At 42.0% G+C, this 8,968-nt stretch overlaps 1 pseudogene; it reads left to right on the plus strand.

The window, feature by feature from the left end:
- Positions 1 to 1,236: 1,236 nt before the first annotated feature.
- Positions 1,237 to 2,176, plus strand: LOC114202021 (olfactory receptor 2L8-like; annotated as a pseudogene).
- Positions 2,177 to 8,968: the final 6,792 nt, after the last annotated feature.

Here is an 8,968-nt window from a genome sequence, read left to right on the forward strand (position 1 = left end):
GTTCCCTGAATGCTGTCAGAAGTTGGCTTTGGATACCAATACCGCCACTGAATCTGTTAAACTGAGTAAATCTGAAGATCTAAAATAAGGAAACAACAACAAAAACAAAAATCAAAATTGAGGGACACCTCGGTGGCTCAGTTGGTTAAACATCTGAACCTTGATTTTGGCTCAGGTCATTATCTCAGGGTCCAGGAAGCAAGCCTTGCATCAGGCTCTGTGCTCTGCATGGAGTAAGTTAGTCCCTCTCCCTCTCCCTCTGTTCTTCCCCTGACTCACACTCTGTCTGTCTCTCAAGTAAATAAGCCATAAAAAAATCTCAAGGAGACGGATAATGAGTTGTAAATAAGCTCAATATAGGTTATTTATTGTGTTTTTTTAAATGGATAAACCCAACATAAAGGGAGCAAAAATAAGTTATTCAGATTTATTTTTACCTAAGAAGAAATGTCTTTATGCCTTGAAATATTCAAGGCTAATATTCAACAGTTGAACATACTTCCTTGTCAGATTCAGGGGTTCTTCAAATAATATCTCATCTCTTTATATTAGCACATTCCAACATGAGCAATAAAAAGTGCTAATGTGGCAGTCATAATACAGGGTCCTGGGATCTAGCCTCACATCGAGCACCCTTTTCGGCGGGAAGCTTGCTTCTCCCTCTCCCACTGCTTGTGTTCCCTCTCTCTGTATGTCTCTCTCTGTAAAATAAAAAAAAAAAAAAAACAGAAGTATTAGGGCTTAAGTATAAAAGAAAAAAATCATTGTCTAAGGGTCATAACACATATTCAATCGTGGGTCTGTAATTTATGCTTTTACATTGACTTACAATGCGTACTTAAAAGAATAACGTCTGATGTTGATAATAAGTAAATTTACATAGAAAAATAAAATACATGTATCATTATAAGTCATAAAAATATATTATTCTTAGAAATTTACACATTCTCATGAAACATTTTGGAGACAGTTGTATGTGTCATCAAGATTTCATATTTGAGGTAGAAATTGTTTTTCAAAATATGTGTGAAATTTTTTGAGAGCTGCAATGTGTCCTGAATAAATCACAGTAGAACTAAAATAATGAATTAATAAGAGATTATTATTTTTATTATGTTAATCACCATACATGACATCATTAGTTTTTGATGTAGTGTTCCATGATTCATTATTTGCGAGATTATTTTTCTGTACCCAATATGTATCTCTCTTTAGGGAAAACTAAATTAATGTCCCATGGAAAATATTAATCAAACATCTACTCTCTTTTTCTTATTGGGGTTATTCCCACCATCAAGAATTGGACTGTTTTTCTTCATTCTCAGTTTCCTAATTTTCCTAACGGCTCTGTTTGGCAACCTGTCCATAGTCATCCTCATCCTCCTGGACACTCATCTCCACACACCCATGTATTTTCTACTTAGTCAGGTCTCCCCCATGGACCTGAACTACATCTCTACCATTGTCCCCAAGATGACTTCTGATTATCTCCTTGGAAATAAGTCTATTTCTTTCATGGGGCTTTGAGTTCAATGCTTCTTCTTCATGGCTTTAGCTGGTGCAGATGGATCAATATTGGCCTCTATGGCCTATGATCTTTATGTGGCTATTTGCTTTCCTCTCCACTCTCCCATCCGTATGAGTAAAAATAGTGTGTGTGCTGATGATAACAGGATCTTGGATCATGGGCTCAGTCACTTCCTGTGCCCACACTGTATATGTCCTCCATATACCTTACTGTCGATCCACGACCATCAACCATTTCTTCTGTGATATTGCAGCCATATTGACTCTGGTCTGCATGCACAACTGGGTCTATGAATGCACAGTGTTTGTGAGCATCACCCTATTTGTTGTGTTTCCTTTCATTCGCATTGCATGTTCCTATAGTTGGGTTCTCTATGCCATCTGCCACATGCAGTCAACAGAAGGGAGGAAGAATGCCTCGTCTACCTGCAGTACCCGCCTCACTGTGGTGACTTTCTACTATGCACCCTTCACTTACACTTATCTACATCCAAGATCATTCTGATCTCCAACAGAGGACAAGGTCCTGGCTGTCTTCTACACCATCCTGACCCCAGTGCTCAACCCGATCATATACAGTCTGAGAAACAAGGAGGTGATGGGGGCCCTGAGAAGAGTGATTCTGAGGTTGTGCTCCGTAAAAATGTAACAAAGTTCACTAGTCCTCCTTGCTTAGAAGTACATTAATTTTGCCTTGAACACTCCTTAAGAACAATGGCATTCCAGGATTGATTACATTAATCTAGAAAATTAAAATTGTAGAGAGTTGACAAAATCATTATATATTCCCAGTCACTCTTTTTGGTGGTAATCTTTCTTTATTTTTTGTTCCAAATAATTTATTATCTGCTAGGTCACAGATATTCTCAATAATACAAGTACCTAAGCAATACAATAAATAAGATCACAATATTCAAAATATGAAAAGACCCCAGGTGTCCAATGACAAATGAATGGATAAAGAAAATATAATGTATATATCATTATTTAAATATCCATATATCTATACATATATATGTATTAATATTACTCTGCTATAAAAACAGAATGAATGCTTGCCATTGGCAATGACATGAATGAAGCTAGAGAGTATTATGCTAAGCGAAATAAATCAGTCAGAGAAAGACAAATACCATATGATTTCCCTCATATGTGAATTCAAGAAACAAAGGAGCAAAGGGGAAACATGATGAGAAAGAGGAAAACCACTAAACAGACTCTTAACTCTACAGAACAAGCCGATGGTCACCAGAGGGGAGGGTGTGCAGGAGGCGGGTTAAATAGGAAATGGTGATTAAGGATTGCACCTGGGATGAGCTCCAGCTGTTGTATGGAAGTATAATTAAATAAAATAAAAAAGTGTATGGATGCCTATATTTCCATATATAATGGGAAAAACAGTGTCATTTAAAAGAGATGCCAGATACTTTGCATGTAATCATATGTACTTGTCAGCACTGGGCACCCATAGATTCCCATTTAAGTAATCCAGGATGAGGTTCCCTGGCCTGGTCACCTGTTTTTTGGGTACATCCTTCCCTTACTTAGACCTAGGCCATGAAAACAGTGTTCCAGTTTTCACAAATGTAAGCCAAATAGATTCAAAAAAACATGTTATGATAAAAATTCTGTTTCAAAAAAAACCCAGGGAGGACAAAGAGGTGATATATATTCACGCTATTTGGCTTTCAATAAAGCCTTCTTTATTAAGAATTTTAATAATAGTGTTTTTGTTTTTTGTTTTAAGTGGCCTGGTGAGACCAGAAATGTCCTTCACTCTTTCTGTGCTGGGATCATGTTGAAGTTTAGATCAGTGAGACCTGACAATCTTTCATGATGAGCAGCACTGGACAGGACTGCGGTTACATGGCAGTGACTAAAGCACTTTTTTTCACCAGAAATGCTGTCGGTGCTCAGAGAAGTACAGGGAGGGGAGTTCACATCCACCCACCGGGTCCCACTCAAATTTCATACCTTTGGTGGAGCAGGTATGCCAACGGGTCCCCTGAGGTGTGCTGTTGTCATAGAAACACACCGAAAGGCTGTAGTCTCGAGCATAAACATGTAAAAATGGGATGAAACTAAGTGCACCACTTTCCCAGATGTCTTTAAATGTCTCCTCTGTGCAGATGCCCCCTGCTTCCTTTTCTTTTTCTCTTTGCCCCACATCACTGTTCCTAACAGATTACAGCATCTGACACAGGTTGTGTGCATTGGTTTTATATGATGCTTTTGTCATGGCTCCTAACTGAAAAAGTGCTTCAGCAAAGTGTTTTCCATTTCTCTCTCTGATAACAACACCAAATTATGCTTCTACCAAAGAACTGGTCTAACCTGTAAAATAAAACCGATTCATTTCTTGGTTTATGCAGACTTGAATTTCTACACAAGACACCTCCATAAAAGTATATTCAGTTGAAAATTCACAGAATATAATATTCAATTACCAGCTACTTTTAAGTGTAAATCAAACTAAGGGACTTCATCAGTGCATCTGCATCCCTGGGTCAAAGCTTTGTGAAAGTCTAACATGAACCAGGAAGACTGGGATTTCCGTGAGGGCAGGAGCTCAGTAGCGGCTGCTTCCAACTCAATCTCCAGCATCTAGAGCAGGTCAGTAGACATTGGTTCTCCCAGCTGGGAAAGAGTTACTATCCATTGTATGTAGGTATTTTATTTATTCATTTTTCATTATTTTGACCTGGTAATCCAAGGATGGGCAAGTAGTAAAGTCAAGAACCAGGAAAGGGGGCTGCCTGGGTGGCTCAGTCAAAGAACCAGGAAAGGGCACCAGAGGAGAGGTCATAGAACCAGAACCAGAAGCAGGACAGAGAGGAATGCAGAGAGAGAAGAGCAGTTGGAAGGTGACTCCTCAGCTGGGACAGCACAGTGTGAGTGGGGAGGGGTTTGGCAGGAAGCAGCCAAGATTCATGGAATTCCTTCCCAGGGATCAAATAAGGAGAGAGATGTACTTACACAGACAGCTACAGCCACCTCCCTCCCACATGCAAGCCCAAAAGCCCTGCTGGGAAGAAACACAGAGGGCACAGGAGTGTGAGCTCTGGGGTGGCGGGGGAGCCGGGCACATGACAGGAGCTCCAGACCTGGGGTGGGGAGAGCGATAGCTCTAGTGTGTCTGGAGCACAGCAGGTGCCACAGGAGCACGTGCTCTGTGGCAGTCAGGGAGGCTCCTGTGCACCCACCATGGGTGTACCCTGCACTCCTCCCACAAGGACCTGGGACTAGTGACTCTCCATAGGGGACCTCCCAGCCTCACTAGCCAGTTCCTGCCCCATGGGTTCTGCGGCCTGTGGGGGCTCGGCTAGTGTGAGGAGGACACCTGGGCTGGGGAGATAAGTGTGGACTGGCTTGACCGCCCAAGCCCAGCGCCAGGGATGGCTGGGCCCTGCCAGCCAAGTGGCTTGTGCATCATCCTAGGGGGCCTCCAGGCACTGGGGAAGGTGGGGATGGGGTCAGTGCCTAATTCTTCTCTCCCTTTTCTGCAGGTGTGCCTGGCTCCATGGCACCAGCTCTGCCTTGCTTTTATCCCCCTCAGGTAGGGTGCACCCCACCCATTTCAGCTCCAACTGAGGATACCACCTGGGCAGGGAGGAGGTCAGTCAGCCCAGGCATGGTGTGGGGTTGAGGGGTGGGCTCCTGGGAGTCCCGAATGACCCTCAGAGCACCAACACTAATGGTGGGCATTTGGCTTTGTTTCCTGTTGTGTCAGGGTTCCCCCGTCTGCCCGCTTTTCCCCATGGGGACAAACCCAACCCCTCTTCCTCACTGTTCCAGCTCCCCAAGTTCTCACCAGTGCTCAGACCTGAGCAGAGGAAGTGCTAAAGTGGTAGGAGGATCTCCTCACTATCTGAGGTAGGTTAACCAGCTTTCCCCACACCAGGAACTATACCAGTGTTGCACTAGCTGAAACCACCCTTCCTGTCCTCTGGGAAGATAGGCAGGGCAGGAGGACAGAGGAGCTGGGTACACCTGGGCCAGAACCACAGTTACCTGTCTGATTGGTGTAAGTGTTTCCTAGGGGTGGGGAAAGTCTCTCGGGGTGGTCCTCTAACTTTTACAGCCCTTCGTCATTGATTAAAGTTCATGGAATGTGGTTTCTCTTATCTATGCCTTTATCCACTTGCACACATTCTTATTCTGTCTATGACTTTGGTGAAAACTGAATAAAAGGAAGCTCTGCTCATTATTACTGCTGAGACTACTGCCTGCCATAGCCAGACGTGGTCACCCTGGTCAGTGCAGGAGACAAGACCACTTCCATGCCTAGGACTCACTTCAGGGTTTTTGGTCTCCACTAACTTTGCCATTGTCATCTGGTTGGAGCTATTGTAGAAAGTGCTGGGGGCAAGTTCCAGTTTCAGTCCTTAGCTGAAATAGTGGTGGGGGGCATCTGCTGGTATTTTCTCCCCCATGCTTAACTTAAAAAAGGGTACAGTGGCAAACACGTGGTGGTTGGTGGAGTTTTTTCTTGAGTATTCTAATACAAACTATGAGTGCATTTAGCCCTTCACCAAATGCTAAAAATGCCAACATCAATTTCTCCCACCCTAGAAACAGGAGAAAGGTTTGAAAGGGGAGAGGTTTTTGGATCATGCAAATGGATTTGATTCTGCTGTACTCAGGTGGATTGTAACTGTTAAGTCAGCAAGATGAACTTAAAATTGCTATTAAATGTATATACCACATCTTCTTTCTTCATTCATCTGTCCATGGGCACCTGGGGTTTTCCATAGTTTGGATGTTGTGGACATTACTGCTGTAATATTGGGGTGCATGTGCCTCTTCAAATCATGTTTGTACCTTTGGATAAATACCTAGTTTTTGCAATTCCTGGGTCATGGGTACTTCTATTTTTAACTTCTTGAGGAACTTCCATTCTGTTTTCCCGAGTGCTTATACCAGTTTGCATTCCCATCAATGGTGTAAGAGAGTTAGCCTTTATCCACATCCTAGCCATCATTGTCTTTTCCTGTCTTGTTCATTTTAGCCATCCTGACCAGTGTGAGGTGATCTTTCATTGTGGTTTTGATTTCTATTTCCCTGATGCTAAGTGATGGGGACCATTTTTTCATGTGTTTGTTGGTCATTTGTTTATACATGAGGGAATATTACTCAGCCATCGAAAAGAATGACATCTTGCCATGTGCAACCATGTTGATGGAACCAGAAAGTATTATGCTAAGTGAAATTAGTCAGAGAATGACAAATACCATATCTTTTCACTCCTATGTGGAATTTAAGAAACAAATCAGATGAACATAATGGAATGTCAGGAAAAATAAAATAAGAGGAAATCAAAGAGGGAGGCAAAGCATAAGAGACATTTAACTGTGAGAAACAAACTGAGGGTTGCTGGAGGGGAGGTGTGTTGGGGGGGTGGGGTAACTGGGTGAAGGGTGTTAAGGAATGCACTTGATGGAATGAGCACTGGGTGTTATATGCAACTGATGAATCACTGAATTCTACCTATGAAACTAATAATACAGCATATGTCCATTAAATTGAATTTAAATAAAAATGAAAAACAAAACGCTGCTATTGAGTTTTCTCTCAGAGTTGAGGTACATTGAGGAGTTTGTATTGAAGGTAGCCTTTGAGGGTGGAGATATTAGCATGTTGCTGGACAATATTGCTCTTTCTTGACAATGAGCTCTCCATCGCTTTTCTAAGAAAGGTTAGTGTTGGGAAGATGATCTGGTGAAGACACAATGAAGATGATCTGGTGAAGACACAATGAAGGAAAATTGCCCTAATTTTCACTTTAAGCAGAAACAAGTGTTTTTTTAAGTTCATGGGAAGAATACAAGATGAGCCCTACCACCTATGTATTTCATTGTAATATCTGTGTGATTTGAAGCTTAATTTACACTTGTAATACATCTTTATTTGTTAAAAGATGTCATTTGTAGAATAAATTATTTACTGAGTATTTTTGTACCTTTCTTGACAAACAATTAATAGCCTGAGGTTTTGGTGTACTAGAGAGAAAAAGCACACAAAGCAAACTAAAATAAATATGACAGGGAACTCATAGGTGGGATTGGAGACTACAGTCTTCACTAACATGCCAGCCATGTGAAGCAGACAATGGTGGGGGTTGTGGACTGACCAGAAGAGGACACACAGAGTTTTGGGTCTGGGGCTGAGTCTTCAGGAGTGGATATTGTACAGATTAGCTGGGTAAAAGGAGAAGAGTCTGTTGAGTCTAGGAGGGAGAAGGAGCTTTCATGTCTCTCAAATCATTATGATTTGTTTAAAGCAAAGAAGATTATTTGCAGTGACCAGATTGAGACGTGTGGTTGTACATGCTCTCCTATCAGGACGTACCCTCTAAACCTGGAAAACTTCTGTTTATAAATCAATGTAATTCCTCCTCTGTGAAGTCTTCCCTGATTTTCACAACCAGAGCTTTTTCCTTTGATTTCCACTTTTCTCGGTTCTCATAGAAGTACATGTGTAAAAGCAGTTATTTTCAGTCACACTGACTTTACATTTTGCCAATTCCTGTTTTCTTCATTTATTTTTAAAGATTGAGATATAATTGACAGGTAACATTCTATTCCTTTCGGTGTACAACAGAGTGATATATGTATTGTGAAATAATCACCACCCCATTCAGGTTAACATCTTTCCCATAGTTTCATGTATCCTTGTGAAAGAATTTTAAGAATTTTGTCATAGCAATCTTCAAATATACAATAAAATATGACTAACCATTGTCACCATTAACTGAAGTCCTCATAAAACCAGTTTTGCACATTATTCACATCTTCTGTCTTTAAGTCACATATGTTTGCTAAAGGCAGAAGAAGGCCCTTGGTTTTCTTTTCATTCAGAATAGTTTGTCCCTGTGGTTGTAGCTTTTCAACTGCAATGGCAATAACCCTCTGGTGCCTGGCATAGTCATTGACATGTGGTTAAGAGCATGGTCAGAAGATACTGGCAGAGGGGCGCCTGGGTGGCTAAGTCATTAAGCGTCTGCCTTTGGCTCAGGTCATGATCCCAGGGTCCTGGGATCGAGACCTGCATCGGGCTCCCTGCTCAGCGGGAAGCCTGCTTCTCCCTCTCCCCCTCCCCCTGCTTGTGTTCCTTCTCTCGCTGTGTCTCTCTCTGTCGAATAAATAAAATCTTAAAAAAAAAGAAGATACTAGCAGAGCTGAGTCTCTGTGGGACCAGGTAGCTGCTGAGCAGAGAGTCATGAGGTTTTGAAAACTCAAGCAAGAAGATCACTCTGATTCTGAATCTGGATTTGCAGCTGGAAAGCCCTGCAGTTCTTACTGTGAAAAAGAGGGAGACCTGAGAGCCACTTCTAGAGTGACTGTGAGTCTGAGCAAGGAAGGGAAGGAGCCTGGGCTCTCTGGCAGTTTATTCTAGACTGATCATCAATCCTTGGTATGCTTGCATAGTTGGGAATTATGAA

This window comes from Eumetopias jubatus, unplaced genomic scaffold (assembly GCF_037043125.1).
Source record: "Eumetopias jubatus isolate StellerSeaLion01/CBP00866 unplaced genomic scaffold, mEumJub1_p1.0 scaffold_5, whole genome shotgun sequence".
Classification (NCBI taxonomy): domain Eukaryota; kingdom Metazoa; phylum Chordata; class Mammalia; order Carnivora; family Otariidae; genus Eumetopias; species Eumetopias jubatus.